General features: G+C 44.0%; 1 protein-coding gene across 1 annotated transcript in view; it reads left to right on the forward strand.

The window, feature by feature from the left end:
* Positions 1 to 201: 201 nt before the first annotated feature.
* Positions 202 to 26,226, forward strand: part of Rhoh (ras homolog family member H) — a 30,407-nt gene continuing 4,382 nt past the window's right edge. Inside the window, exon 1 of the mRNA XM_021163744.3 lies at positions 202 to 476. The gene's annotated coding sequence lies outside the window, so the exon portion shown is untranslated. The remainder of the gene's footprint in view (positions 477 to 26,226) is intronic.

Consider the following 26,226-nt stretch of genomic DNA (forward strand, 5'->3'; position numbering starts at 1 on the left):
CCAGAAAGGATAAAAACGGTAATCAAACAGAAATCCAGCCGTGCAGCAAAAGCCCTATTCGGCCTCTTGCTTGGGTAGGTTTCACAGGCTCATGGAGGGAAACAAACGCACATGCGCACAGGCCCCTAAACCCACACAGGCGAAACCCCTTTGTGGAGAAGCCAGCCACAGGAAACTCACTTCAGCACAGGAACTTGCTAATCGCTTTTGTCACTTTCGGAGTGTTCCTCTGCCTCGGTCACCTCTGACACCGAGGCCCACCACCTCGGGCTGGACTCTGCCAGTCCAGTGTTGCAGCTTTTCCAACAGTGACTCATTGGGAGCCTTGGGGAGGAGAAAGAGAGAGAGAGGTAGACCCCAGGAGGAACTCTCAGCAGTAACAGATTTGAGCTACATTAGCTTTTACATGGCGTGGAGAGCTACTTAGACTTCCGGAGTCAGTCATTTTGGTGTTGAGACTTGGCATTCTAGCACAGGTAAGACTTTTGCCTCTTTAAAAATGTTTTTTTTTTTTTTTTTTTTTTTTCGGTGTCTCAGGAATCTCTGTGGTTTTGTTAAGATTTTTTTTCTTTAGGCTGAACATTGTAATGACCTTGTTTAATTTGTTGCAAAGTGTAGACTAAACTCAGAGATGGGGGTGTGTTCGGCCGTCTACCCCCACTCCAGAGTCTTAACAAGACACACTTTGGTTTTCTTTCTATTTTGCTTTGTTTTTGTTTTGAGATGAGGTCTTGAATAGCTTGGGATGGCTGATAGGAAGTCAAAGATGGCCTTGAATTCCTGACCCTTCTGCTTCCACCTCCCAGATGCAGGAGTTACAGGCATGTGCCTCTGAGTCTTGGTTTCTAAGGTATTCCCATATGTTCTTGGGGCTGGCTGTGTCAGAGCTTGCTTGTGTGGGGACTTTAGACTTCATGCAGCAGTGTTTGATGAAGGAAATCTAAGGGCCCTCCAGCATCCACAGAGAGCAGCTTTAAAGTTATCTAGCTATGTAAAAAAAAAAAAATCCGAAATAAAAACCATATTCCAGAATTCCTATCTAGCTATTCTCAATCCCAATGGCCCCTTTCTGTACATTTCTAGATTAAATTTAGTTTCTCAGCAGGTTTCATGCTGTGCACTGTCAATAGATTGGCTGGGCTGTAACATCTACAGCAACAAAAGCTTGGGGGGAAATCACCGGTTTTAGGTGCTTTACTAAATTAAAGTTGTGACAGATGGGTTCAAGCGACCGGATCTAAGATGGTGCTGTGCATGAGAGAAGAGAAATATAAGGAAATCCGTCCTTTGGTGGACCTTCAAGTCTAGTAGTTACAGTGAAAGATACAGGTTAGGAAACAGTTGGAGAAGAAGCTGGGTCACAGAAGCTTTAATGGCTGTAGGGTTTCGAGAAGGGTTCTGGGAGTGAGCTGGAGTGTGCAGAAGGAAGGATGCTTAAAAAGGATGGGGGCTTAGCAGGGAGCCTTAGGAAGGATGGGTGCTTAGCAGGGAGCCTTAGGAAGGATGGGGGCTTAGTAGATGGAGAAGGGGAAGGTTGTTGTAGGCTTGGAGGGCCATGTGGACTTTCCATAAAGAGGAGACTGACTGGCCTAGTTAGAGACTGGCCCAGTGGTTTACCCTCTGCCGGAACAGGGTTAGAAAGACAGGGTGTGGGCCAGCTGGAGGGATGAATGAGAAGAGACTACATTCTGTAGTTTTAAGCCTTCTTTTAGCCATTTGTAGAGAGACTCGACCAGTTTTACATCTGTGGGCCACCTTCTGAGTGCTTAGGACTGTTTTGTGATACCCCTTGGGCCTCTAGCAGTGTTCCTTAGTCGATTGTGGATGCAGAGAAAGGCCTGGGGTGGGGGTCAGGGGGAACCTCTGTGTCTGTTTTCCTATTTAAAGACTTTCAATCATCTGTCTTTCTTCTGGGGAGGTTGACTAGGTGGATAAGCAAGTCTCTGACCTTGAAGAGCTTCCCTTTCGAAGAGAGTGAGCCCTTTGGGCCATATAACAGTTGTTTCCACGGACATTCCCTTAGAGAGATAGCATGTTATAGTGATTCCTGGACCATGAAAACTGGAATCTAAAACCATGGTAAATGAGCAAGAACCAGGAGTCCAGGGGCCCATGTTGAAGCCTGGCTCTGTTATTTCTGGGCCATGGGAACATCAGACAAGTCACTGAAATTCTTCAATGTTCCTTTTTGTGTTGTTATTATAAGAGACCTTTAAATAACAGTGGCAATAACTGGAAATTACTCCCCCAAAAGGTTGCAGTTGAGATAAAATATACAAAGTGCTTAATGTCGTATCTAGCTTACAATAAACTCTCAAAGGTCAGCCCTTAGGACTTGTAAGGATTTGGCTGTGGACAATGGGGAAAAAAATAAAGGAGCTGAGCTGACCCAGGGGCAAGCTTTCTACAAACTTACCTTTTTAAATACATTGTTCCTTTTAAGGGAAATTGGGGGTGACCGGTAAAGGGCTGGGAATGAACTATAGACCAAACACAGAGTTTAGATATTTTATAGTGTTCACATGTGAAGAAAAGAGAACAGATTTGAAAGCGATGTTTTAAGCCTTTCCATGCCAGCTCTTCCAGCTGTCTTGGAGCATCTGCAGTTGTTTGTGAGTGTCTGAAGGTGGTGGGCAGAATTATAGAGGTTCTTGGAGCCCAGGACAGAGAGAGATGCTTATTTCTTTTTTTTTTTTTTTTTTTTTTTTGGTTTTTTTTCGAGACAGGGTTTCTCTGTGTAGCCCTGGCTGTCCTGGCACTCACTTTGTAGACCAGGCTGGCCTCGAACTCAGAAATCCGCCTGCCTCTGCCTCCCGAGTGCTGGGACTAAAGGCGTGCGCCACCACGCCCGGCGAGATGCTTATTTCTTGACCCCATTTAAGTCAAGCAATATTACTTCAGTGTTTTAGTTGCAATGCTAGCATGATACAGCTGAGAATTCATCCCTGCTCCACAGTTGGAATACTTTTGACCATAAGTTCTTGAAGAAGTGGTTCGGGGTCTGGATGCTTAGGGCCATTGAAAACCTGGGTTCAAAGCTTCCTGCTCTCCCTTCCTCTAGATTGCAGGTTCATATGGATCAGAAAGCCTTTTTAGGAGTGCATTGTGTAGCTGGCATGCTAATTATGAAGCCGGTTCTCAATTATGTGTCAAGGTTGGTTGAATAGCAATAATGCTTTCCTTCTAGAGACCTTCTGAGAATGTGAAAGAGGTGGGTCCAGAGGCTCTGGTGAGAGAGGAGCAGCAGCCAGAAAGGGGGCCCTGAATGGGAATTGAGAGGCAGCATGGCAATATTAGACTGAGGTGATCAGTGAGAGAAGGAAGCCTTTGATGGAGGGGTGGGGATGGGGTACCAGAAGCACCTGGCCTCGGTCCTCACTTGCCCAGTCACCCCTGTGACTGCTTGAATGCTCTGAGCAATCTCTGGACAGTCTGCACTAGGAACTTTCGTGCTGTTCTGAGATACGGATGACTGTTGTAAGGTTGATTAGTATAGTTTTGGCTGGACACCAGAACCACATGGAGAACTTTATGTGTCTCCCCATAGCCCTGGAAAGGGCATCCAGGAATCCATGTGATTAAAAATACGAGCCCCAAAATGACACGGAACCAGTTGTTTTGCACAAGATGATCTGAGAGCCATTAAACGAAGCTCTCTCCTACCCCAACACCAAACATGTCCCCGAACACCAGGACGGTAAACAGTGCTGGGGTGCTCCTGACTGGCCTCTCCGTGTTGTGATTGATCTTTGTACACCGAAGAGGAGTCTCCTTTGTCCTGGATTTATTCCTTGAGATGAGTTTCTGGGAGTGATGTGACTGGATTAAGGGTATGAGCATTTTGAGCTCAATCCTGTTTTCATAAAGGGCCTTCTGCAATACCTCTAGAGCAGCGGTTCTCAACCTTCCTAACGCTGTGGCCCTTTCACACACTTCTGCATGTTGTGGTGACCCCCCAACCACAAAACTTTTTCGTTGCTACTTCATAACCCTAATTTTGCTACTGTTATGAATCGTAATACAAATATCTGATATGGGACCCCCAAAGGAGTCATGACTCACAGGTTGAGAACCACTGCTAAAGTGTTGTATGCATGCAGAGCGATACAGTATTCTGGGAGAGCTCAAAGGGAGAGATTTACTATCAAGGGGAAAGTGCCTGATCATTTCCCCCTCTTTCTATCCCTGTAGAATGGGGTGCTAGTGAGTTACTTGGGAAGAGATTTCCAGAGCATAACTGATGTGTGATGGCTTCTTCTAGTGTAAGCTGGGACCTTCTTGCCATTTGGTTTCTGGTAAAACTGAAGTCAGCAGTGGCTTCTTCCCCATTTCCTAGAAAAGAAAACCAAAGGTCGAGTCTGGTGAGGTACCAGGCGCCAGGCTTCTCAGTGTATCCCTGGTGAGGTAACAGGATGCGGGGTTCTCACTGTACCCCTGAGAGCTACACGTTGTCATTCATTCAGTTTATTGTTGTAGCAACTGGGTAGTGTGTGTTACATGACCTTATTCATGGAAGTAGATGTGAAATACATACATTCAGTGAGTTGGTGGTTAATCAAGTCCAAAGGGACATAGGCTTGCCCTATCTTTTTTAAATGTTTTATTGGTTATTTGCATATAAGGCTGACAGAAATCCTCCTTTGTTGAACAGACAAGAATAAGGGTGAATTTTCAGAACCTCTCATGAGAAGACAAACTGCTTTTGGGAAGTGCCAACTGAGACCCTTGCTGACGTGTGCTAGTTTGCAAGAGCAGACTGTAGTATTTGCAGAAGTTTCGGAAGCCGCTCAAGTTGCTGGCGCTGTTGATCTGTGTGATGGATGCTGTGTGACTCTATGCTGTGTGATCATCTCCTCCTCATCTTCGTGGTTCCGTGATCTTGTGTCCTTAGCTAGAAATCAGTCATGGAATGTTTATTTTTACCAAAGCAGCAAACACAGCAAGCTGCTTAGAAAAAGATGATTAAAAGTTTGACTTCTATGCTGATTTTAGGATGAATGAGAAATTTGAAATGAAGGCATTGGGGTTGGAGAGGTAGCTCAGTGGTTAAGGGTACTGGCTGTTCTTCCAGTGGACACTGGTTCAGTTCTCAGCAACTGCATGACAGTGTGTAACTCAAGTTCCGGGGGATCTGACACCCTCACAGAGACATACATGCAGACAAATCACCAGTGCACATGAAATAAAAGTAAAATAATAATAAATTATACCTGGACAATTGAAAGGAAGGAAGGAAGGAAGGCATTTTGCATGTTGGAATGGTAAAATAGAATTTATTTTTACTTCATTTATAGTAACTGTGCATGCATGTTTTTATAAACTAGAGAAAGTAAGAAGGTGTGGAAATTTCTAGTCTGGCTTTGCCTTGTCTCTGACCTGCATGGCTGGAGATAAGCCCTTTGGGCAGGACACAGTAAAGGGGGTTTGGACCCAGGCCATGCAGTGTAGTGGAAGCTGAAGGTTTCCTTTGGACATCTGAGAATGTAGGAATTACTGGGCTCTGAGGGCGTGTTAGGTATCCTGTAGGCTAGAAGACCAATGCCGCCATAAACTAAGACCCTAAACACTTTCTGGATACAGTGCTTCTTTGGGTAGACTGAGAATTAACCCACAGAGAGGCTTCAATCTAAGACCAGGGGAGCCAGAGACGCTGGTGCATGCCTGTAATCCCAGCATTCGGGAAGCTGAGGCAGGAGGTTTGAGAGTTGGAGGCAAGCTTAGCTTCTCTGCAAGACTGTCTCAGAGCAAAGCAAAACAAACAAACAAGCAAATAAACAAACAGCAACAACAGCACAAAGCAAAGCAAAGCAAAACAAAACAAAACAAAACACCTCACCCAAGAGAGCCAACTAGTCCAGGGTCCACAGTATTGAGGGGAGCACTGCAATAAGTGCTTAGAAAATCTTTGAACCCACTCCTCACTTACAGAAGAATAAAGTTCTGATGGGGAGGGAGAGAAACAGCAGGACTGGTGACGACACAATGAAAGGAGACGAGAGCATGTCCCCAGGAAAGGAAAGGGTGACGGTTCCAGAGGCCACGAGTGTATCTAGAAATAGTTCAGTTTTGATTTTAAAAAATGAGGATGGATACTGGAAAGGATAAATTCTTCTGATTTGGGGGCTGGAGAGATGGCTCAGTGGTTAAGAGTGCTGGCTGCTCTTTCAGAGGATCCGGGTTCAATCCCCATCACCTACATGGCAGCTCACAACTGTCTGTAACTTCCTGTTCCAGGGGGTCTGGCACCCTCATACAGATAGACATGCAGTCAAACCACCAACGTGCATCAAATAAATGAATTATTACAATTATTCTGAATCATGGGTTCTCAAATGAGTGAGTCCAAGAGTCACGTGTGTGTGTGTGTGTGTGTGTGTGAGAGAGAGAGAGAGAGAGAGAGGGGGGGGGTGTTAATAAGTACAGCAACCTAAGTTGTCTCCCTCCATGTTTTCTGTCGGGAAAGAGGCAGGAGGGAATACACGTATACTTTTTGATAAATCTGATGTGGATGGTCTTCAGGCAATGTTTTGTGAAATGCTATAGATTAAAGGTTATAGTTTGGTCTGGTCCGAGGAAACACATACTCTCTGGGTCTATGTGTTTGTGTCTCTGTCAGTTTCTGTCTCTGTCTGCCTGTCTCTGATGTGGGTGAGACTGAGGGCTGGAGACTCACAGTTCAAGAACTTATTGTGTAAAGGTATAGAAACAGAGAAGGTAAAGACAGAGTTATTTGCTTGTTATAGAAAGACACGAAAGCCAGGAGGCTGCACTCGCTACACTCCTTAGACAGATGCAGTGAGTACCATGGAGTTTCCCCCCACAAGCAAACAGCTTTGGGCAGGAATTTGAATCATCCAGGGAACTTTGAAAACCCATGAATACCTTGATTTTAAACGACAGGGAGGTCATCATTAGGAATAAACTGACATGAGAGTATGGTGAGGGGGTTATAGCAGAAAGTATTGGGAATCTTGGTGCACGATAATATTATGTTAAAGGAAGAGGGAAAGAATAATTTTTGATAAAATGGAGTACCATAACCAGAGACCTGTAACACTCACAATAATAATGACAGATATACATCATAAAATGAACAGGACAGGAAATGGCACCTCTGCGATAACCGTGGTCCTGAGCCCACCTGGTTCTGTTTTCCTGCCTTTAGAATGTCAGTGACTGTCATTAACTCTCACACGTTCTTCTTATGCTGGAGATGAGCTGTTCTCTCCCCATATTCCCATCTCTCAGGTCAGGACGTGATAAACCAAGAACAAACTGGGAGCTCATCCTCACAGCAGAGCCTTGGCTTAGGGTCTGTTGGCTATGAAGCATCAGAAACCTAGAGTCAGACTTGTGTGAGCACTTGCTCACCACCCCCATCGCTGTGTGACCTGTGTGTTGGTGTTGGCTTATGCCCTGGAAGAGCCTTCAGCCTCTTTCTACCCCATTATCTATCGGCCTCTTCTCCTTCATTTTAATTTTCCCTCCCTCATCCCCCTCCCCCATTCTGACAGAATCTCACTCAGTAGCCTCGGGTATTCTGGAATTCACTTTATAGTCTAGGGAGGCCTCATGGAATGCTGAGACTACAGGTGTGAGCCACCAGCCCGAGTAGGGGTGTGCTTCTTTCTCTCTTCTTCCAAAAACCGATTTATTTTATTTTATTTTTATTTTGTGTGCATTGGTGTTTTGCCGGCATGTATGTTTGTGGGAGGCTGTCAGATCCCCTGGAACTGGAGTTACAGACAGTTGTGAGCTGCCATGTGGGTTCTGGGAATTGAACTCAGAACCTCTGGAAGAGCAGCCGGTGCTCTTAACTGCTGCACCATTTCTCCAGCCCTGAGGGACATTTTTTTAATAAGTTTTGGGATTACTGAGTCTTTTGAGAAGCAAGGAGCTCTGAGAAGAAGAGCCTATATAAGAATATGGACATTTGCCGTACAGTTTGGGAATATGCACCTAGTCTTTATTTAATTTCTTTATTTTATTTAAATTCTTTAAAGTCTTCTTAAGATTCCGTAAGTTTCACATTAAGAACCCTGGCCTCAGAGGCTGTCAGTAGCACAGGGGAAGCATTATGGAATGGAGGAAATCCCGTTCTGCTCATTGTGATCTCAGGTTAAACAGACTCTCCCCTGATCCTGACCTGAGGACAAGATGGCGGCAGGCGGATGCTTTAGAGCATCAGAGCCCCAAGCTGCGCTGCGCATGCGCTCGAGCAGGTTCCTCACAAAGAGATTGTGCACACTGCCCTAAGTCCATCCTTCCGAGGCCTGTAGGGAGAGCTGCTTCCCAAAATTCCACTGAAGTATCCTATATACAACTGGGTACAACCTCAGAGAACACCAGAGACACAGCGACATTTGCATACAGAGAGGATCAACGCAGACTACAGTGTGGAGTGACCGGGTCAGGGTCAGCTGACACCCCCAGCCAGGCGGGGAAAGGTACACAGCTGGCTTGTGTGCTGTTTCTGAGTGTAAGATGTAGCTTTCCCTTTCTGTCTGTCTGTCTCTGTCATCTCTGTTTCTGTGTCTCCTCCCTTTCCTTCTCTTGTCTGTCTGTCTGTCAATGTCTATGTGTGCAGGCATGCTCAGTGTGGGAATTGAACCCATGGCTTCATGCATGCACAAGGCAAGCACTCCAGAATGGGAGCCAGATTCTCCACCTAAATAGTCTTTCTTCCCAGAAGCTGACATGGGGTCGGGCCTTGGCAGCTTTGGGGACAGCCTTTCCCCTGTACAGCCTTTTGACCACAGATGCCCCTTTGGCCATTGCGAGTTTGAGAGCCTGTAGTCTGGGGAACTGTGGGTGTTGGTTGAAAACTCAAGCCTCTTCTAGTTTTTTCTCAACAGAGAGACACTTACCCCAAATTCACATGCTTTAACCAGCCAGCTCTGCTGAAAGCCATAAGATGATGTCATAGGGTGGGTTGCAGGTGGGGGTGGGGGGTGGGGAGAGGGAATCCTTTCTCAACCCTTCAGAGACCAAATATGTGAAACTGCCTATGGATTTATGAAATATGAGTCAAGATTCTCTTTTTCTGGGGGTAGTATGAGGACTATATACCTATCTTTGAGGTAGAAGATGAAAATCTCTAACAGATGTGTTCATGTAAGGCGTGTAGCCTGCCTTCTATTACTGCTTTAATCATTGTAGCCCTGTGGTTAGGTTTGATGCCAAGTTCTGTTTGTATCAGAGTAATAGCATTGCATCCCATAATCCCCGCTTACAGCCCGCCTCAGCTTGCACTCCAGAACAGACTCCCGATGGTCAGGCTTATGCCTGGTCTGACTTTACAGTGGTGCTCATAGCCCCGTTCCACCTTTCCTTTTCAGAATAATATTCCCTACGTCACATAAGATGCTCAACACTTTACTATGAAATAGTCTTCAAGTTAGTGACTGTGCCCAGACACGTGCAGATGCTAGCGTTCTGAGCATGTCGGTATGGGTTGGATAAGCAAGGGTGTTAGCATGTTACCTAGTGGATTCTCAGTAAACAGTACTTTCAGTTGAGGAAGGCTCATCAGACCATTGTAGGCCAAGGAACAGTCTCCGTACATCACCCACTCAGCTTCATCGCTGCCCTTAGCTAGCTGGTAGAGCCCTTTGTTACTGCAGGTGAGTAGCTGGCTTCTCTCCCTCCCTCCTTTGTCTCCAACCCCCCCAGGCCTGTCTTCCTGTCTCTTGAGATACCTCTAAGGATGTATACCTCACTGTGAATCCTTTTCTACCTCCTTCTCTTGTATTTTTTTCCTCAGTTGCCACAAGACTTCCTATTAGCTTTATTCCAACTGTGTGCTGAAGGCAACGCCCACCATGGTGGGGAAGTCTAAGAACATGGTGGATCAGCCCTCCTCGCAAGGAAAGGGAAAGCAGATATTTAAAATCAAATTTAAATGACTAAAGCCATTTCTGTCAGCAACAAACCCCTTCAGGGGGTTTTGTATCATTTGCTTTTATAATATTTCTCTTCAGATAAAGGCTGACTAGGTCAGTTCTAGTATTTTTGGACAGTAACTGGCTCACTTGATGTTGGTAGCATCTCTTCCTCTGGTCATGCTGAGGGGATAGATGGCACTAGATGTCTGTACAGGAAATGGGAGGAGTTAAGCCAGAAAACCCATACACATTGGCAGTGCCACAATTTCCTCTGTCTGCTAAGACAATGTTGTTATTTCGCTCCAGTATCTCGATTCTCTGGCTGTATCAGAGAAATGTCCACAGTACTGTTGGCTTTAAGACCTAATAGTAAATGTAGATTCATAATAGTAGTGCCCATCTGCAGTAACAAATGCGACATATGCTTTTTAACACAAGGACACAAGAATATGCTTTTGTAATCTGTAAGATTTTGTTTACTGAAATCCCTATTACTCCAGGGTCTTCACTCCAAGGTGTACAGACCCCATAAGGGAGAATCCCAATGTTGCTTCCCAGTGGAAGAGACCCCCTCCCCCCATGCCCTGCTAACTCCCAGAGGGAGCATTTGAATTAAAAGGAGGCTTTGGCAGTCTGTCCAGTGCCTTTCTTCTTTTTGCTATCTGTGTCTCAGGGAAAGTAATTAAAAGGGAAGTTTAATATTAATATTAAATTCTAGAGCTGTGAACATAATGTGGATAGCGGGAAGACCTGTATAAAATTTAGATAGAAAGTTCCAAACCAGATTGATGGCTTTGGATTTCCCCAAGTTCTGCCCTCTGACTTGAGAAAGACCTCTTACCTGCTTGTCTGGGAGAAATTTCTCTTCCAAAAGGGGTGAGATGCCTATGGTTTCAATTTAAGATTAGATGGCTAGTTTTCAATATTGTAGTCAAGAAAAAAAAACCCAGAATTTTCAACTTAAGTTCATGTTTTTGTTTGTTTGAGCTGTGACAAACTAACCTTACATTTTAAGCTTTGCAGACATAGTTGTCCTTTCTTTGGATGACTGAAATTCTTGCACTGCAAATTTCTTTTCAACATGTATTGATGCTGTTTTGCAGTTGAATTTGATCATGGCTGCCTGGTCTCCTTTTTCAACAGGTGGAGAGCTCACCGTGTTCTCCACCAGTTATGGTTTCTTTTCTTTTCTTTTCTTTTCTTTTCTTTTCTTTTCTTTTCTTTTCTTTTCTTTTCTTTTCTTTCCTTTCCTTTCCTTTCCTTTTCTTTTCTTTGTCAATTTTGAGAATGATTGTTGTCTCTGAAGTACGCACTGCATTATTCAAACAACCAATGATCATAGCGAGATGCAGTTATGATGTGAAAATCACTGTGACATTTTGAAGAAAATTGATGCTTTAAAAATCTATGTATTTATATTTTATCTTTTAAAATTCTGAGGATCTTAGATTAGGGATCTACGGTTCTTGGGTCTTACACTTTGATTTGCACAGAAACCACATTTAATGAAGGGTATTGGAGTTAATAGGTTGGTGAGTCTATATTTTTAAAGTTAGAGAATTTACTGCTAGATGTAGAGCTCTGGAATTTAAGTAAAACAAAATTTTCAAATGATGAATACAGCTGAATATTTCTAATTTCATCACATGTCAGAAATTTCCCAAAGGAACCATACATATTTGATTCTGTGCATGTATGTGTATAGGCATATGGATTTGTGTGTGTGTGTGTGTGTGCTGTGCATGTGTATATAGGCATGTGGGTTTGTGTGTGTATGTATGCACATATATGTATACATTTAAGCATATGTATATGTGTGCTGTGCATGTGTGAATAGACATGTGGCCTTGTATGTATATGCACATATATGTATATGTTTAATAGTGTGTGTATATTTGTGCTGTGCATGTGTGTATAGACATGTGGCTTTGTGTGTGTGTATATGCACATATATGTATATGTTTAATCGTGTGTATATGTGTGCTGTGCGTGTGTGTATAGGCTTGGGGGTTTGTGTGTGTATGCATGTACACACATGTGTGTGTTTAGGTGTGTATGTGTATGCACATTCATGTGTGTGTTTAGGCCAGAGGTTGCTGCTGGGTGCCTTCCCCCATCACTCTTTGCCTTGTCTGTTGAGGCAGCGTCTCTTGCTTGAATCCAGAGCTCACTGATTTAGCTGGGCTAGATGTAGGGATCACTTGTCTCTATATCCCGAGGCCAAGATTACAGGCAGGTCACTATGCTTATTGACACCTATATAAGTGCTAGGATTCTAGCGCCGGCACCTGTGTGTCGTGTGCTTTACTACTGAGCCACCTGGCCATCCCAGCAGGCTGATCTTCTCTTCCTCGTTTCCTATTACTTCTTCAGCTCTAGTTTGGGGTACAGTAGAGCGATCTGCGTGGTCCCCAGACACACACTTGTTACTTCTCCAGGACTTTGCACTTTCCCCTCTTTTGGCTTTGTGAAACTCCTCTCCAGCTCGTATTCGGTGCACCTCCTGTGTGCCACTTGAGTGGTTTCAGCCATTGGCAGACTTCATTGCTTCCTCTCTAATCTTTAATATCCTTCTCTGGAGTCCAGCTTCCTCCATAAGTCCTTAATGGGGTCCTCACCTGAGCATCTCATTTCCAGTCTGGTTTCTTCTTTGATGCACCTACTAAATTGGCGCATCTCCTGTCTCCATTTGTTTCTTCCCCAGCAGCAGAATTTGTATCTTGTCTCCACAGTCAGCCAAATCCGTGACCAGTGAGTGCTGTATATAAAGCAAGTAACTAAGAAAAGTTGTTTAAACAAGATAAGATGCACAGTAAACTCAGTAGACAAAATGGAAGCCACAGGTGGTTGGAACACTACTCTACACCCTACTTTATTTATGTCTTAATATAGTTACATCTACCATCATGGGTATAGCTCACGGCTACATAAAACTCTAAAGCTCTAAGCTGGGTGTGGTGGTTCACATTTATAATCTCAGCATTTGAGAAGCTGAGACCGGAGGATTGTTGTGAGTTCAAGGCTATAGAGAACACACACACACACACACACACACACACACACACACACACGGGAGTGCTAGACAGCCTGGCTAGAGTAAAAACCCATTCACCTGCCCTGTCCTGCTTCCCGGTTCTTGGCCCTCTATGTAGGAAGAGATGGTGGGATGGTGAGATGACATAATGCTCAAGACTGTAGCTTTGGTCCAATTAACAGTGAATGTAATCAGAGGCTATACATTTTCCTCTTTGCCTTGGCCAGTAGGTCTATAAATTTGGGGTATTTTCTACCATATGAGACTATTGTGAAGAGAAAATGAGCTAACATGAAAGTGCCTGCATCGTGGTCTAGAACTTTCTTTTTTTTTTTTTTTAATTTTTTTTTTTTTAAGATTTATTTATTTATTTTTATGTAAGTACACTGCAGCTGTCTTCAGATGCACCAGAAGAGGGCATCAGATCTCATTATGGGTGGTTGTGAGCCACCATGTGGTTGCTGGGATTTGAACTTTGGACCTTCAGAAGAGCAGTCGGGTGCTCTTACCCACTGAGCCATCTCACCAGCCCGGTCTAGAACTTTCTAGACACTGAATAAATAGTGTAGTGTGTAACAGCTGGGCTTATGGACTTGGATGTTTAAATGGGCTGAAATTCCTTGTTTTACTGTGTCTGCTTCTAAAAGAATAGTTATCTCTGAGGAGTGCTTGTTTGAAAGAAATGTCACATGTCATTTAATGCCATAGGCAGGTTCTAGAAAATGTTTCCTTAATTTAGTCACTGTGTAGACTTCATAAAGTGTACTGACATAAATCAAGTCAGCTACTAAACTGGACATGGTGACATAGCTTGTAATGGCAGGAGACCGCGGTGGGAGAACTTTAAGTCAAGACCTGTCTGGGCTAGAGTGAGTTCAAAGCCAGCCTGGACAGCTTAGATTAAATCGCTGGGTTCAAAAATAAAAATAAAAATAAAATAAAATAAAATAAAATGAGATGAAAACAAAGAGAGCGGAGGGCAAAGCTCAGTGGTAGAATACCTGCCTCGCTTGTTTAGATCTCTAGGTTCCATCTTCAGTACTGGGTAGGAGTGGGGGCAACGATGGCATCAGAGATGCTATAATGTGATGGAGCCATTGTTGGGTACGCAGCCCATTACAGACAGACGTGCAGGGCATAGCTGTATTTCTAGGTACTGAAGTAAATAGCACATACCCCTCCTAGGTCCTCCTGGCATTTTGACCTGGGATGAAATCCTCTTGTTTCACACCATGATAAAACTAAGTCCAGAGGATGATAACTTGCTCCTGGTGAGCACGCAGAATGTAATCCATTTGTTCTCTGTATGTGGGCAGGCCTTGACGTTGCCCCAGCAGCCCAGCCTCAGCCGGCTGGTGGTCTGGGCTCTAGATTAGGTTCCCCTTTCTAACTTAACTAGAGGTGTTAGAGCTTGCAAATAAAATACCAGGGACCAGCTAAAACTCTGAATTTCAGATCGAGAACTAGTGATATCTTTACTAAACAAGTATCCCATGACCACTAATTAAAAAAATAAATTGTTTTGGAGGAAAAATAATAGAAAAATGAATAGGTAAGGGAGTATCAGATGTTAATTATGCTGTCGCCACGCTGTTTCTGTTGGCCTTGCGAATGTGCCTTTAAAGGGAGGAAAAGGACTCTGGAAGAGTGAGGATAATGTTGTCGTCATTGTTTTTTTTTAAGTTGTATTATTCCAAAACTGTTAGTACAGCTAAAGACAAGCAACTGGTGAAGTGAGGCTGGAGTGGAAGAGAATGACGGATAAGGGCACGCAGATATTTGAAGATGCCACAAGGAAGCTCTTTCCTGTGTGTGCTAAACTGAAAAATCAATACGAAATATGGGGCTGGCAAGATGGCTCCGTGGGTAAAAAGGCACCTGACAAAAAGTCTGATGATCTGAGTTCAGTCCCCAGGACCCACGTGGTGTGAGTGGGGAATTGGCCACAAGATAAAAAACAAATAAATAAATGTAATTAAAAATTCATTACTAGATTACCATGAAAAATCTGTCCTTGATTTTTCATTTTTAAAATTTCTAGGCTAAGCCGGGCAGTGGTGGTACACAACTTTAAGCCCAGCACTTGGAAGGCAGAGGCAGGCAGATTTCTGAGTTTGAAGCCAGCCTGGTCTACAAAGTGAGTTCCAGGACAGCCAGGGCTATACAGAGAAACACTGCCTCAAAAAAACAACAACAGCAACCAAACTAAATCAACCAAAGCAAACTAAACCAAAGAAACAAAAAAATCCTTCTAGGCTAATAAAGTTTCAACAGGCCCTTTAAACATTTAAAATATAAAAATATGTCTAAATGTAAGAGTTATACTTAGATTAAAATATTAGAATGCTGAGAAAAGTCATATATATATATATATATATATATATACAGGTAGTGGAACTGGGTATATATATATATATATATATATATATATATATATACCCACCCAGTTCCACTATATATATATATATATATATATATATATATATATATATACCCACCCAGTTCCACTACCTGTCAAGATATGTCAAGTCCCCCCAGCCCTTGACGTTTTGGAGACACTTTAAGGGTCAGGCTGTGACTGGTTTGCTATAGGGGTACTCAAATGGGCAGTGTTCAGAAATGGAATCAGGAAGCGGTCTCCTGGTGCCCCATTCTGGTGTACAAGTGAATTTATTTGTGTGGTTCACGTGGGTAATTTTTTTCTTCCAGTGAGATTGGCTTTGAGGAGAGCATGGGACCAGAAGTACAGTGGACTGTGAAAAAGACTTGACCCTGTACCTCATTAATGGAGGGCCACCTAGGCAGGCAGGTACCTTCTTGTAAGGTGGTTCCCTCCTGGATACTTGATGCGACCTCTTTTTCTCCTCCTCTTTGGGGTATCTGATTAGATTCTGGTCTGTAATCCTTAAAAAAAAAAACCCGAGGGGCCCAGAATATTCTGGTCTGTGCACAAAATAGCAGTGATAAGGCAGCCAAGGAGACCCTGGAATTCATCCAGGAGAGGACACATAAAGAAGGAAGATGATAACAGGCTTTCATGTGATGGAGAGAGGAAGCCCCTGAATCATGTGTCTCGTGGGGCACAGAGGAGAGAAAGGACTCTGCCTGCTCAAGATGAAACCCAGATAGCAGGGATGCTTTGGACCTTGTTTCTGAAAAAATGCCATGTGTGGTTCTCACTGTTCTAGTACCTGAACACAAATAAACACGCACACGCTCACACACACACACACACACACACACACACATATGCACACACGCACCCTCATTTAACTTGGACCAGGTTAAAAATGAAACAGAAGGGGCTGGTGAGATGGCTCAGTGGGTAAGAGCACCCGACTACTCTTCCGAAGGTCCAGAGTTCAAATCCCAGCAACCACATGGTGGCTCACAACCATCCGTAACGAGATCTGACTCCCTCTTCTAGAGTGTCTGAAGACAGCTACAGTGTACTTACATATAATAAATAAATAAATATTAAAAAAAGAGAGAGAGGTTGCCATGAACAAGTTAAAAAAAAAATGAAACAGAAGATCCCGTTGAAAAGGTTTTAGGTTTACTCTTTGGGTAAGACTTATTCATACAAAACAGCAACAACAACAACAACAACGTCTCTGAAATAAATAAGCCCGTCATGGGATGTGCTTGGGTGGGCCTGGAGCAATATGTTCCGGGGCATAGTGTACTGTAGCATCCTGATCAGAGGTGATAGAGGCAAGAATTCCACGTGGTTCCTAAGAGCAGTGACTGCTCTTAGCAGCGCAGCCCTGTGTTTCTCTGTTGGGATAGTCTCTCTTCAGTTCCTCTGTGTTAGAAGCCTCAGTGCACAAATCACAGAATACTGGGGAGACTGCTTGATTCGTCACTGTAGCAATATTGCAGTAATGCAAATTATTGAATATCCTCAGTGGATATGGGGTGAATGGGTAGGGTGGCATTTTTTGTATAGTCTGTAGTCTGTCTGGTACTATAATAAAATACCTGAGGTTGGGTAAGGCTGCCCGCTTTCTCTCAAACTGAAGCATGGATAATCGGGAAGGTTCTCCTTACATAGCAGGAGTGTCAGAAATGGGGGAACAGGACATCACTAATTTGTACAGCAAAGCCACCTCTCTTCAACTTTTGTCACTCCTGCTTTCAGTGGCAGCACATACACTGGTATGATTTTTAAATGATTTTGTGTGCTCCGTATTGCCTTCGAAAAGTGATTTGCCTGGATTTTCCAGCGGATGGGGCAGTGCTGAAGAGGATGGGAGATGGTCATGTCCCTGTGATCATGTCCCTGGGCTTGTCCAAAGCCATTTTTCTAGCCCATCGCACCCTGACTCAAGTCTCCTGTGCCATACATCCTTGAAAGTGACTGTCCAGCTGGGCGAGGTGGCAGTGTCTTTAATGCCTGCAGAAGAGGAAGGAGAGCAGCATAGTCAAGGATACTAAGGTGGGGAAGGGTAGGAGGGTTTGGGGATAGCCAGTCAATGCTGTAGACACAGATCAGAAGAGACTGGAATGCAGAGAGAAGGCACCTGCAATGCTAAAAGCAGGCCAGGAATCTCCTGTGCCACCCCCAGCCTCTGCTTCAGACACTGTCTCCACCCACCTATGCAGGCTTTCCCTTATGCTAGCCTGAACTTAGGGCTACTCCCTCTGTTTGGATATGGTCCACTCTCCTCTTTTCCTTTCTACTCCAGGATCTAGTTCAAATGGTACCCTCAGGATCTCACACATTGACATTTTCTTTGTTACCTTCTGTCCCCATTAGGCCAAGTTTAGGTTAAAGTCAATTAAAGGTAGATGGTCCTAATTTTTCAGACTTCTGTGAATGTTTAAGTTAATGTTAATCGAGCATTATATATGTATAAGCAATAAATTAAGCCGTTAAAAGAAGAAAAGAAGAGTCCTACACAGAGGTGCCCCAGTGTCTTTACGGGTGCTACAACTTCGTATCTCAGTTTCCTGACCTTTCAGCTGAGCATCTAGGGAGACATTTAATTGCATAGCTGTGGACTATGTCTGTGATGCAATCCATATAAAAAGGACTTGTGTCTGTGTTCCAGAGGAAGGTATAAAACTCTTAAGAGAGCGTCAGGATCTCGTGTTCTCACCTGACTCTTCTCTTAGAGGATTTAAGGATCAGGCAAGTTAAGGTTTGGCAGCCATGCACCTATCAGGTTTGCTCTCCAGAGGAGCAAGGGTAAGGTGAGATAAGGACCTCCAGCAGGCTGTAGTGGCCACTTACTGATGAGAGCAAGGGCTTTTACCTACATATGCCTTTTGCTCTGCCTGGCTCAGTGTTCTTTTGGACAAGGGAAGCTGGCTCTCATTAGGGCCACTGGGTTGTATCTACACATTTAGTTTTATATGAATGGGAAGGAAGAATCCTTTACCAAGCCAAGAACTTGCTTCTTCGTGTATAGTGTTTACTGCTGGGCAGTGTACAAAGAGTGATTTGACTTTCTCTCTCTCTGTGTGTGTGTGCCCCTGCCCTGTGACAGTCCATTGTGTGGGTATGGCATTGTTAGTCTAATCACTCCCTCTTCATGGACCATTCACTTTAGTGTACTTATTGTGTTGCTGTTACAAGTGCTGCCGTAATGAACATTCTCACCTGCCTCTACTACATGCGTGAATATTCCAGCACAGTGTGTTCAGAGAATGGAGCTTCTGGTTAGAAGGTGTTTGCATTTAAACGTTTGGTAGATATAGAAAGAGTGGGGTGAACAAGGTAATAAGGTAAAGAGTCCTCTTGGCTGATCACTGTGCTCTGGCAGTGATGAAGTCAGACTGAGTTCTTTTCTTTCTTGCTCCTCTCTTCTCTTTTCTCCTTTATCTCTTGACTTCCCCCACACACATATACACTCTCCCTTCCTCCCTTCCTCCCTCCCTCCTCCTTGCCCCCTCCCACTCCCCTTCCCTTTCATTTCTTTTCCTTCCTCTTTACTGAGGTAAGGTCTTGCTATGTAGCCTAGTTCATAAGTAGTAGACCAGGCAGGTCCCAAACTCATGTCAATCCTCCTGCCTCAGACCCTCAAGTGTTGGCATTACCATGCCTGTCTGAGTAAGTTCTTTATAGTGTGTGCAGATTCAGATTTCCCTGATGAGAACAGGGCAGCTGTAGTGACAAAGCGGATCTAGAGTTACCTGAGTCCTGGTCTTCCAGAGGACCTCTTGAAATTTTGTATTTTAATTAATTCTGACTGATAAGTGTGCCACCCCTTTCTCCTTGGATGCTAGTGGCCACCATCCTGAGAGGACAAAGCGAACAGGGTTTGGAAGGCTGAGTGTGGCAGAGTGACCTCCAGAGACATTGCAACGAAGTGAGTCTACTTTATTGTTTCAGAAATAGGGTGTATAAAGGGTCAGTTAGGGGTGTGGGTGGAAAGGGCCAATTGGGCATAGCTTCAAGCAAACAGGAAGGGATGATTGGTTATTATACAGCAGCTAATTATCATGCGGGTGGGAAGCAGGCTGTGTATGCCGGGCTATACAGCATTGTAGAGAGCTTTGTACAAGGTCACTTCTCAGCCAAAGCCCAGCCAAGGCCAGCCACCTGTATTCAGGGACTCTCCAGACAAAGGTAGAGACAGGGAAGAAGGAAGTTGAGAGAGGAAGTCCCCCATTTTACACGGAGCTCAGAAAGCCATCCAGTCATAGGGGGGGACTGACAACTTAATAACAGGTTCTCCAACAGAGAAGAGCAAGTCTTAATGCATATATAAACTATGTTACTGAATGTAAGTAACATAGTAATTTTGGAACTGGAGTGTATTTTATAACTTACTGGCAATGAGATTGAATCAAGAGCATGATTGTCCTTAGAAATGGTTTTGTCACATAGAGGAGGAGTGTTCAGCCCTGTCTAATACACATCCACTGAGTTTTGTCCAACAACATTTATCAAAAACAACAGATCTTTTGTTTTTGTTGTTTCTCTCTACTGGGGATTGAACCCAGGGCCTTATGCTGACAAGAGGTTATATTACTGAGCCCCCACTGCTGCCAACAACAACAACAACAACAACAAACAACAAGAAAGAAAGAAAACAGAAATCTGTTTTGTGTTTGGAATAAGGAAGAAATCACTCACACACTGCAGAATGTCACTCTGTTACTCCCTCTCCACACTGCTGTTATTTTTTTATCTTAGTCTTATTAAGGTTTTAGGGGGTAGGCAGGCCTAACCCAAGGGAGCACAGGAAACTGGAGGGGACAGAGAGACTGATGTTGGTCTTCTCAGCTCACTGCCAGTGTCTAGACCCCAGCGGTGTACCTCACTAGCGTGTCATCTTGGGCAATGCTCATTACATCTCTGTGTCTTATTTACTGTCCCCTTTGTAAACTGCAGAGACAGTGGAGCTGACAGCAGGGTACAGTTGCCATCAAATGAGGCAGTTTTTGTAAAGTGCTTAAAACAGCATCTGGCAAGTGCTGGTGTTTTATAATTCTTTGCCAAAGGTCGAGCATTCAGCTTGGTGTGGGATAATAGCATCCTCTCGGATGACTCAGAAGTCATGTAGGCTCCCAGTTATCCTCCATGCTTTGTGGCTCCAGTTCTGTGACTCACCTAAGGTTATGTTATTAATCAGCAGGGGGGGGGGGGAATGAGGATCTAACCAGGCCTTCAGATTCGTGATGTTAGATGTTCTTTCTCACTTACCAAAATCACTGCTCTCTTCTCAGGGCGAAGAGGCCCGCCTTCTTCATCATTTAAATATGCCAAGAGTTAAGGGTTTATCCTAATTCTAAAGGACTTATGGTAACTACTACCTGAAAAATAAATGATCTGTCTAAAAAGTATGTCAACAAGAAAGAGAATAGCTGTTTGGAGAAATAATTTCATATTAGAATCGGGAGCAACTTTCTGAGTGAAAAAAGGTCCCTTTTGTGAGGTAGAATCTTTCCCCTGGAGAGATGCGGGGGAATTGGTTAATTTAGAATGAATGATTTGGAGGCATTAGCTAGCTTTATGAGCTCTGCACTTAACTATGAAAGAAAAGTCAGGGAGCATTTGAAACATGCCCAGCCGATGGAAAATGTGCTGACTCAGCAGGTTCCATTCTGGGCGTGGAAGTCGGTCGCAGCTGAGCTGCTTTCTGTAACTCTTGGCTTCCTTGTGGGGGAAGTGAGTGGGTTGACGCTGATGACCTTTTGGTCCTTTCAACACACTGAATTTGTTTCCACAGTGGGGGGACTTGTTACCCTACAGACTAGCGGCTGTTCAGTATGAGGGAGTACCGGTAATCAGGGGAATTTCCTAAAACATATGGGCACACCATATGTATTAAACAAATATTGGTGATGCATTTAATCAAGAAAAGAGTTAATATCCTCCCATCCCTAAGAAGAATTTTTAAACGTCTTTAAGAAACTATGACCATCTCGTTTGGCTGGGAAAAGCTGAAGACTTAGGAAATTTTAAAAAGGGCCTGGATACAGTTGGCTCACATTTCATGGAGACACAAAGCAGGTTGGACTGGAATCACAGGTTTTTATTTTAGTATCCTTAACCGGGGTGGTGGCTTCCACCTGGAGGGCACATGCTCTGAGCTTCTGCCTGTTTGTCTCAGTCACTTGTCACCTGATGTCCCAACAGCATTCCTCCAAACCCTTTACGAAGTCATTAGAGCAGTCAGGCAGTGTAACACAGGCCTGTAATCACAGTACTTGGGAGGCCGAGACAAGAGGATCGTGGGCTTAAGGCAAATTATTATTGGTGATGCTTACAAGAAAAGATCCCGCTGTTTAAAACCTTACAACTTATTTTTTTTTTAATCTATTTGTTGGGGACAGGAAGTCACTGCACATGCTACGCTAGGTTGTGTGTGTGTAGAGGCCTGAGGACATCTTATGGGAGTGGGTTCTCTCCTCTGGACATGTGGATTCCCGGATCAAACTCAGGTTGTCAGACCTGATGGCAGATGTCTTCACTCACTAAGCCACCTCACCAATCTGTTTTTAAAATAATGTTTAATTTAAAAATTTTGAACTAAACACAAAAAACAGAAAGGAAACTTACATTCTTTCACATATCCAATACTCAACTTCAATATGTCTTCAGTTGTTTAAAAATCTTTCTTTATTCCATGTGTACTGATGCTTGTGGCCTGTATGTATGCGTGAACATCTGTGCTGAGAGTGTCGAATCCTCTGGAGAGGGAGGCATTTGGTGAGCTGCCACATGGGTGCTGAGAATTGAACCTGGGTCCTCTGGAAGAATAGACCCAGAGTTCTTAACCACGGAGCCATCTCTCCAGCTTGCTTTCCAGTCTTATTCATTCACCACCCTCTTTTCTCACTTGCTGTCACTGTTTTCTAGAGAGAGATAAGCATTTGTATTTATTTCACTTACAAATGGGTCACCATCTCTGTTAGATAAGGATACACACATGTGCCTGCACATGCAAGAACATGTGTGTGCATGTGCACTGAACATCCCTTGTCTAAATTGCTTGGAACAAAAATATTTTAAATAGTGAATATTTTAGACTGGAATATTTGCATAGGTATGATGATAAATGTTGGTAATAGGACCCAAGTTTAAATATGAAAGTCATTAACATTTCACATATAATTCATATACACATAACAGAAGGTAATAATAGACGGTATTTTAAATAATTTTGTGCATGGACAGAATTTCCCTGGTGTGAAATCTTCAATGTAAGATTCTGTTGATACAAAGTTTCAGACTCTGGACCACCCAGATGGCTCAGCCGGGTGACCTGAGTTCAGTGCCTGGAACCCACAAGATGGGAGGAGAGACTCAGCTTGGGCAAGTCTTCCTCTGACCTCCATAAACAGCACACACCATGCATTCTGCCTCTCTACAAGTAAATACATGTGAGAAGCTAAGCACGGTTTCTGATTTTGTATTTTCATCTTGGCGATGAAAACAACAAGATTGTCACCCAACAAAGCCAGCAACGGCTTCTTTGTGCCGCTTAATACACAGGTGCGATTCCAATTTCTTTGACTATCAAAAAACAGCCAGCAAGCAAACAAACAAAACCAAGCTCTGTGTAAGCAGGAAGGGCGAGGGAGGCTGGGTAGAAGGCACCTGTGATAATCTGTCACTGGAGGCAGCGGCTCACTTTCCAATGTCTTCTTCCAAAAGGAGAAAGTAAGACTGATATTTTAAAAAGGAACCAAAAATTAGAGTGAGTGTTTCCAGGAGACTTAAGCAAATCTCGTTGTCCAGAGCTAGATTATTTTAAGATCAAAGACACTGGTATACCTCTCATAAATTTATTTTTGGGGTGGGGTGGGGGGATTAAATCTAGAGACACACATGCTACGTGAGTGATGCACCACTAGGCTATATCCTCAACCCAGAAACTTTGTTTCTTTCAAGGGTCCAGTTCAGCCTTTCCTTTCCTTTCAAAGCCCAAACTAAAGGAACAGTGACCCATATAGAGCACTTCTTCGGAACTGCACAGGTTGGTGGTTAGGGATGTAGCTCAGCAGGTGATGTTTGGCTCACAAGTGCAAGACTCTGGGGTTTGATCCCCAGCAACACACACACACACACACACACACAGACAAATCGCACAAGTCAAGCATGCCTATTTTAGTAATTGTATCTTAAATACACATAAACAAAATGAAGGAAAGGAGATTCACCTACAATCACAGGTCCCAGGAACAACCTACCATGGCACCTTCAAGCAACACGTCGGAAAGCTACACGGTGCAGCGTAGATAACGTAGACTAGAGGAGCCTGCTCTCCTTTGTAGAGAACTCTGCAGAGGGTCCTCCCCATCTGGGGCCGGCCTTATAAAAGATTCTCAAGGGAGAAACCACAGCTAATTGCTAGTGTTCCAGTGATTTCTCCAGCTTTAATGCAAATTTCCGAATAAACCAAGGATGAAGGAAATTACATATAATATTCATTGCTTATTAATTTCTTTCCCTTCCACACCTTTGGGATCATTACTATCTTCAATTGTACTTTTGCTGTTTCAATTTAACACCTTCTAACTGTTATTTATTTTATTTTATTTTATTTTATTTTATTTGAGACAGGGTTTCTCTGTGTCTAGCCCTGGCTGTCCTGGAACTCACTCTGTAGACCAGTCTGACCTCGAACTCAGAGACCCGCCTGCCACTGTTTCCTAAGTGCGGGGACTAAAGGTGTTTGCCACCACTGCCCGGCTCTCCACTGTTATTTTAAAGGATCTCAATTACAGGAAGAAACTAGTTTATCTAATAGCTCACTATTCTTAGATGAAGCCTGTTATTTTAAACAGCATAAAAAAAAAAAAAAGAGTGCAATCCTAGTTAGAAATTGAATGTCACAAAGTTCCTGCGAAGGTCCTTGCTGCCACGTGTCTTCCCCCGTGTTGGGTAAAGGATAACTTCACACCTGTAATTTCTCCAGCTCATTGGTGGAGACCAGACCGAAGTGCCCACCTCTTCCTGGGTGTGGCTTGGTCTAGGGATAGTATAAGAACTCATGACTCAGAGACTTGGAGACTCTGGATGCAGACATGTGGGAAGCCTTGGGTTTGGAAGGTGATGCTCTGTTTTAGTGTTGCTGTGATGAGGTTAAATGCACCTTGGGTTTAGGAATGCAAAACTTGCTTAGACCCTTAGCCCTGGAGAACACATTAACAGTTGCAGCAGGTATCTTGCCAAGGTAAGTCCTGAGCAGGATCTGATTGGAACAGAAGCAATCTGTGTATAGAAAATAAACTGACAAATGAATATATAGTCTTTTTTATTTTGAAAGGGAATTTCATGACTGTTTGTAGCATTTAGCAGCATAGTAGGGTTGAACCACTCAAGTAGGATTGAGAATTAGTGAAATTAAATAGGATAAAATAGAATTTAAGGTAAAGACCTTGCTGGGCAGTGGTGGCCCACGCCTTTGATCCCATCGCTTGGGAGGCAGAGTCAGGTGCATCTCTGAGTTCAAGGCCAGCCTGGTCTACAGAGTGAGTTCCAGGATAGCCAGGGCTACAAGTTTGGGGCGGGGCAGTGGGGGTGGGGACCAAATACCAAACAAACAACAACAAAAGAAAATTAAAAAAAAAGAGAGAAGAGAAAAAGCAAGATAAAGACATATTTATTTACATTTTTCGTCATTTTTCATGCACACGGTGCATCCTGTCCATGCACGCCCTGCCAGGTCCCTACCACCTCTGTCTACCCCACCCCCACAAAAGTTTCTTTCCTGTTCATGTCTACTTATTTTGTTTTGTGACCCACGGAGTTTCACCAGGACTATCTGTGTGACCATGAATCGGGAGTTGTCTCCTGAAGCCCAGGGGGCTTAGCAGTGGGTGCACAACTGAAGAAGACAACTGTCTCCTCTCCAGAGGCAACCAATCGCCAACAGTTCAGCAGTGACGGTTAGCGTCCTGGGGACCCCTTCTATTTCTATGACTGATTGTTAGTAGAGAGGCCTGAACTGCCGAACTGTTGTGGTCTCATCTTTTTGGGAGGTCAGAGGGGGAGCACATGCTCCCATGCCTCTGTAGCCCAGGCCTGCCTGGAACTCACAGCAACCCTCCTGCCTCAGCCTCATCATAGCGCTAGGCTTACAAGCACAAACTGCTGTACACGGAGGGGGCAGTGCTTGTGTAAAATTACCTCCACCAAAGCCATCTACCCAAAACCCTCCACACAGTTACATTCAAGGTTTGTTTTTAAATAGGATGTACTCTGAAGGGGCTTTGCTTTACAGGGCAAAATGAGAGCAGTTCTCTATGTCAACGTGTGGTTAAATGCAGCAGGAACTAGCAGCCACCTTTGCATCTAGAGCTGGTCCTCACTCGAAGTAGCGATCTGGTTCCATTTTACAAATGGGGCTAACTGTTTCAGCTGCGTCCCGATTCTGGCATCAAGTAAACACAGCGGGAACTATGGGGACAACGCAGAGCAACTGAGAGAGCATGTAGAAGTGGCAATGGGAGATGCAGGGTCAAGAAAGATGTTTGAAAAGGGGTGAGTGAGGGACGGGTTCCCGGCCACTAGAGAATCAGTTTGTCTATGGAAGGGTCGTAGTGAGAATGACTGTCTGTCCGTGCCAGCTGAGAGTTGTGTGGTAAATGTTAGTCCTCGGAGGAAGTGGACGAAGATACCTCATGCCCCAAGTTCTCTCTCTGCCTCCTTTTGTTCCATTGTCAGAGTAGACCGAAGGACCAGCTTGTCCCTTGGAGCTCTCTCTCATGTGACTCTGTGTCTGAACTGTGGAGGCCTGCAGAAGGTGCCGTGCCTCCTTTCACAGAAACAGTAGGAACAGAGCAAAGGGAAATCAAGCTACGAGATGAGACTCAGACACGCTGGGACTGGAGGTTCATTCATTCCAG

The sequence above is a fragment of the Mus caroli genome, unplaced genomic scaffold (genome assembly GCF_978045245.1).
Source record: "Mus caroli unplaced genomic scaffold, Mus_caroli_1 scaffold_4, whole genome shotgun sequence".
Lineage (NCBI taxonomy): Eukaryota > Metazoa > Chordata > Mammalia > Rodentia > Muridae > Mus > Mus caroli.